The sequence below is a fragment of the Myxine glutinosa genome, chromosome 9, assembly GCF_964187855.1.
Source record: "Myxine glutinosa chromosome 9, kmMyxGlut1.1, whole genome shotgun sequence".
NCBI classification, from domain to species: domain Eukaryota; kingdom Metazoa; phylum Chordata; class Myxini; order Myxiniformes; family Myxinidae; genus Myxine; species Myxine glutinosa.
In genome coordinates, this window is record NC_136269.1 from 87,288,952 (window position 1) to 87,295,925 (window position 6,974).

A 6,974-nucleotide genomic window follows, 5' to 3' on the forward strand; every position below is an offset into this window, starting at 1 on the left:
AAACCGAAAAACGTTGCACCTCTATATCTCTGAAAGTGCTGAATAGAAAAAATTGAGACATTGCTCATTGTAAAGAACTCTCCATGGGGAATAAAATATTTTAATGATGATGTTATAGGTGCCTCCATTATGATGTCATAATTCGACAAGTACAAAACGTCATCCGAACAAGATGAAATTTCTTGAGCATAGTCTTGGAATAAATTAGTTTAGAAAACAAATAATGATGACGTCGTCTATAACGTGGTTCGGCCGCCATATTTGTCCAAAAGGGCCAATAAAAATGTATGTTCCGGCAAGTCCTCGGTCTCTGACCGAGTTTTCATTTGTCTGTTTCTCTGTTTGTCTTTCTGTTTGTCCACACTGAATAAATATGATTTTCTCTGCAACCGTTGGTCCGATTGACAGGAAATTTTCACCATAGGTGCAACTCCACCTGTAGATTTTTTTAGTGATAATTATGACGTCATAGGTGCCGTGGTTCGGCCGCCATCTTGGAAAAACCGAAAAATTTTGCACCTCTATGTCTCTGAAAGCGCTGCATTAAAAAAATTGAGACATGGCTCATTGTAAAGAACTCTCCATGTGGAATAACATATGTTATTGATGATGTCATAGGTGCCTCTATTATGACGTCATAATTTGACAAGTGCAAAACTTCAACCGATCAAGATGAAATTTCTTGAGCATAATCTCGGAATAAATTAGTGGAGAAAAAAAGTAATGATGACGTCATCGGTCACGTGGTTCGGCCGCCATATTTGTTTTAACACAAAAGCCTTAACAACCACTGAAAATACATCCTGGCGAGGGTCTGCGATCTCTGATGGCTCTTTCTTGTTTATTTTGCAATACACATTATCGTACGTATTTTTTTATGCAATTGGATCACTTAAACAGCAAACACACTTCTTCTCAAAGATTATAATTTTTTTCAGATGGATGATTTTCTATTTTTTTCTTACATCAATATTTTTTCTATCAATTTTTTTTTCTAACATCAATTTCTTTTTCTAACATCAATTTTTTTCTCACATCAATTTCTTTTTCTAATATCAATTTTTTTCTCACATCAATTTTTTTCTCACATCAATTTTTTTTCTCACATCAATTTTTTTTCTAACATCAATTTTTTTCTCATCAATTCTTTTCTAACATCAATTGTTTTTTTAACATCTTTTTTTTTTCAAACATCAATTTTTTTCTAACATCAATTTTTTTCTAATTTCTTTCGAACAGAAGTTATATATGTTTTTGTACATCAAAGTCAGTTGTCGACCGTCTCCATACTGGGTTCAACTTTATCTTCACATTTAGAGGAGCTGCAATATATTCTTCCCTGCTTTTTACTTTTCTCAAGTCTAACTGCTATAAACGTTTTTTTTGTTGTTGTTTTTTTGTATACAGAATCGAGGCTCGTGAAAGAGCTAACATTTATCACACAAACAAATCAAACAGACAAACAAAGTATATAAAAAGGGGAGCGGTAGACAAGATGGGGAGAGAAGGGGAATCACACAAACACAACATTTGAGAGCAGGGACATCGGGAGATGTGTGGGAGGGAGAGGGCTTGGGGGGAGGGGGCGTGGGAAGGGGGTGGGGGAGATGAGAGAAGTATAAAACACAAGGACACTGCAAGGACTTCCAGGAAAGAAGTTGGTATTTCAAAAAAGTGGATTTGGGGTGAAATTAGCGGGGGTAGAAAAGATCAAGGTTTTGGATGGGGAAAGATAAGAGATGGTGGTGAACAGCTGTTTTAAAGACCTGGAAGGAGGAGTGGGATTGAAGAGAGTGAGGGAGTTTGTTCCAGTGGCAGGAGAAAAGAGGAATGAAGGAGTGAAGGTGAGCAGAGAGTCTTGATTTTGGCAGTTTAACCGTAAGGGGGTTGCAGGCACTTCTTGTGTGACCTGTAGGAATATTTGGGGGACAGAGCCCAGAGAGAGCTGGGGGATCAAGGCCAGAGAGGAGTCGGTAGAAGACGGAAAGACCACCTACCTGCCTGCGGTGAGTAAGTGAAAGGCCCTCGGAGTTAGCTTCATCGCGGGAGATTCCAAAGATTCTGAACGCTTTGGTTTCAACAGCGTGAAGACGAGCTAGGTGTGAGGCAGGAGCACCAGCCCAGAGGGGAGAGCAGTATTCCATTGAGCTGCGGATGAAAGCCTTGTATGTGGTGAGGAGCTCAGGTGTGCCAAGGAACAGTAATGGAAGATTTTACTTTCTCCCTTCAGGATCATAAAAATTCATTTTTGAACTGTGTATTCACACTCAAGCGATCATGGGAGGTGTGGGAATTTCATGACATTGGATGAATTTTTCACTTTTTTTGTAAATGTAGCATGATTTTCATGATATGTGAAAATAGAGGGTGGGGGTTTTAGGAAAGAAAATTGAGAAAACATGGAGTGTTAGTGTGATTTTCATTCATGTGAATATCCCAACTTATGTGTTTGATGTTTATGTCTTGTATTGTTAAGAATCGGTGAGAGTTGTGATCCTGGGGGCTGATACGTAAGACAAATCCTCTTAAGTCAGACAGTTATGACTGAATTGCCAGACCAAAATCAAATTTGCGATCAGTTCCTCTGTGGTGTCTTTCAATCTCAACAGCAGAAGCTTCATCCTCATTTCCTCGTGCCGTGTTAACATGCTCACTCATCCCCTGAGCAGCAGATGTGCCAAGCTAATCACAACGATCACTTTCCTAGTCCCCTTTTCATATAAAGTTTCTTTGGCGCACGCACTGAACTGATGGCTCACTCGGCTGGAACAATCTGCTTGTTTTAGATTCCTTAGACACCATCTGTGCAATGATGTACTACATATGAAGCATGGATCTTTGTCTCATGTTGATTTAATCTCTCAATCCATTTCCACACACACGAGACAGGAGAGTGATTGGCTGTCTGTCTGTCTGTGAGCAACATATCTCAAAAAGTTATGGACAGATTTGGACGAATTTGGTTGACAGGTATAGTTCTTGAGATTGGGAATTTCCCAAATTTCTGTCCTACTTGATAAAATGGGTTTGTGGAAATCAAGGCGATTTCAGGGTCGTGCTGAAACAGCTTGAAGTTCCTTTGGATGATGTTCTTGATTCCAAGGGTAATGGAATGATAGGTCAATGTGAATGTGATTGTTTTTCTCAGCAGTTTGTGAAGCTGTTTGTCTGTCATTGTTGTGGGCATGTTCTAGTGCACCTGCCACAAAACAACTTGCACAACATTTCTAGGGTAATGCTTATCGATTTTAAATTAGAGTTTTGTTGGCTTCAAATGAGATTGGACAAGTAAGAACTCTTCTGATTTCAACTTATATGGAATGTCCTTCCGGGATTAACACTTCCACTCCTTTTCTGGGAACGAGCAAGAAAGCAAACTGAAAGGGAATATTTTCACGACAGCAACCAAAGGAAACAACTGTGTTAATATGAGAGTTGATAAGTAAGAGTGAGTACTCGTTTTGCTGATCCCGAGTTGTCAGTCATGATTGATGGCATTTTGAAAGATTTTCTGCAATTTTTGTTTGATTTTACAAAAAAAAACAAAAACGTTGATTTTCCATTAGATTTTCTGCACATACCACAAGGATCATTTCATTCTATCTTGCTAGTCTGTATGCATTGTATTGTAATTTTGGAAAAATCAAAGTAGTATGGGATGTCCGCTTGTAAAAGGTGAACCGTCCATCAAAAGCAAAAAAATATCGGTATTATCACAGCAAATGTGTGAATTATGCCACAGACTGGAAACCCGTGTAGTTGGCATTACCCAAGTGTTGTGACTGCTGGGTGTTCACACATCCGCAAAGGTGTGAGTTGATTTTATTTCCTAGAAAATGATTTACTTATGGCGTGAACAAATTGCATACCAGGAATTATTTTGTCTTTAAAAGTATTATGGGCTGTCGCCAACAAAGTTGCTTTCCTCATGAAGATCTATTATTCTTTGATTCTCACTGCTATCCCATTTTCTCTATTTGTGATATTAATGACTGATTGTGATATAAAATATTTTTTATAATTGTGATATAAATGAATGATTAATAATAAATAAATGATATAAATGAAATGACCTCCAGCACCCAAGATCTTCGCTTGAATATCATGCCATTTTGAAACAGTGGTTCAAGATCTTGGCCATTAAAATAATCCATTGCTTTAATGGTTCTTTTTGATTATGAAAGCATGTACATCTATTACTAAAAGGAGAAGCCTCCGTGTGTGTGTGTGTGTGTGTGTGTGTGTGTGTGTGTGTGTGTGTGTGTGTGTGTGTGTGTGTGTGTGTGTGTGTGACGCATTATTCTAAAGTGTTCCTGCTTCCTGCTGTCGTCGAATAATAAAAATGGTACCGTTGGAAACCTAATAATCCATTCACTTTGAACAAAAATCCCTGTCCGTTTAAATACAAGAATGCCCGTTTCTAAAAAGCCTGTCTTTCCAAAATGGACGAAGAAGAAGCAGGACCTTTTAGGAGTCGCGGAAGGCGAGAGAACGAGGCCATTCGTAGGGTTCGAAGATGGTTTATTGTAACAGCAAGATCCAGCACACTAAACTCGAACGGAAGTCAGCACGCTTATATAAAGCCAAAAGCCCTCTTCGGAGGGCGTGGCTCCGGCAACCGCGCGTGCGTCACGTCCGCACAACCACAAGTCCAACAGGCCCGTGCACGTGTATTATGCCCAAATAAGGTAATCACATAAGGTAACCGCCACATGCGGTTACCTGCACATAAGGTAACCGCCACATACGTCCCCCCAGAATGCACTCCACGGGCCTATGCGTAGGCCGAGGTGACCGAGGGGCTGGGCAAGTCCTCGGGGGAGGCTGCCGAGGTTCCTCGCGGGCCTCCCGAGGTTGCAGGTCGCGGGTGCAGTGCCGAGAAGGCTCGAGCGGTGCACGCGAAAAGCGGGTGAGCCAACCGAGGGGCTGGTCAAGGCCTCGGGGGAGGCTGCCGAGGTTCCTCGCGGGCCTCCCGAGGATGCAGGGTCGGAGAAGTAATTGCGGTTGTAGTTGTAGTTGCGCGAGGGTGACGAAGCGGCCGAGCCTTCGGAGGGTCTTCGAGCAGGCTCGCCCCTCCGGTCGTAGAGGAGGAGCCGAGCGCGGTGCGCGAACCTCATAGTCATGGCCGTCGTCGTTACCGAAACTCCGGCATTTCGAAACCGCGTTCGCAACTGCGCCCGAAGCCGTGCGGGAGAAGCCGGCGTCACCAGCTTAGGTGGCTTCCTTGGCTAGGGCGCGCTTGCCGTGTTCGTTCGCAGCCCCCGAATCCGTTCGGGGGCAGTCGGAGGTCACCAGTTTAGGAGTCGCGGAAGGCGAGAGAACGAGGCCATTCGTAGGGTTCCAAGATGGTTTATTGTAACAGCAAGATCCAGCACACTAAACTTGAACGGAAGTCGGCACGCTTATATAAAGCCGAAAGCCCTCTTCGGAGGGCGTGGCTCCGGCAACCGCGCGTGCGTCACGTCCGCACAACCACAAGTCCAACAGGCCCGTGCACGTGTATTATGCCCAAATAAGGTAATCACATAAGGTAACCGCCACATGCGGTTACCTGCACATAAGGTAACCGCCACAACCTCGAGCTTTAATGATAAATTGTACGACAATCGATAATCCTGAAGTCATCTGCGTCATCTGTGATAAATTGTACTATAATCCAATTGTACGACAGCAGAAACCCTTTAGAATAAAGCATGACGAACATGGAAGGGGCACACAACTATATATAGTAATGTTTCTTGAAACAAGAGAAGAAAATATAAAAGTACACAGAAGGGTCACATAACAACAAATACATCTACCGCAACAGTCGCAACAGCAACAACTATGTGTGCAGCTATCGGAGATGCTGCTTCATGGTTGTTGTACCCCACAATGCAAATCAGGGGTCAAATTTTCCCCCTCTTCCCTGCTGCCCGGAATCGTCAAGGCAGTGCGGACATGGCCAGAGCACTGATTGATCCCCATGGACCGACCCACTCCCTCTTGTCCATCTCTCTCCCTTGCATAAGTGAAGAATCTCTGGGCTGCTCCCGGGAGATTAACCGGCTATCTCAGTGCCGCGGACCTGTTCGATCAGAACTGTCTGAGGCCAAACAACAACTATGTGTTATAAAATATCTTCTTTCATGTATTTCATTTCATTCTACATCCTCATTGAGATTCACACTTCACACAAGGCCGGTGCTGTCGTTTGATTAAATCCATCAGCAGAGCAACAGGTCGGTACACCTGGTATGAATTTAGTTCTGTTAATACAATTTTGGCATTGTCCATTAGTTCAAGTCTGTCTGTAGTACATACTGTTACATTTGTAAGGGGTAGGCAGTGATTACCTTAGTCCAGGTAGAATTGCATAGGTAGTATGCTCCGACTGTCATGAAGAAGAAGAAACTCCATTTATCAGAAGTAGGGATCTGGTAGACCGTATGTCATTCCCATCATATCTTCACATATCTTCATTCCCATCCCATCATATCATAAGCGCATATCTCCATTCCCATCACGAGGGGTGGGGTTATGTTAATTAGTTAGGGATTATGGCTAATGAATCCCCTGTATGTAATGGCCTCTGTTATTTTTCCTCTGTTCCTTATGATACCAGCAGCACACACACATAGCCAGGAAATTGCACATTTATAACACGAAATAAAAGCGACCAGAACTGGGACATTCAACTACCGCTGGTGCCGCAGCCATCACACACAACACAAGCAGGCAGGTCCGGGAGGCCACCCCCCCGAAGAGCAGTTGTTGGTCTGGGATTGATTCGCGCAAGGACTGCTAAGATGGGACTATTGGATTGGTGGAGCTGGCACAGATGACGTCAGAGCCTTGAGTATAAAAGAACGCTCTTACCGTCATTTTGCCTCTTTTTGACTCTCCTCTTGTCTCTTGACTCTTTCCTCTTGACGTCCTCGCATTGTTTTGGTTTTGGTGGTGAACGGTCATGATTTCATATCTTGCTCTGCTTC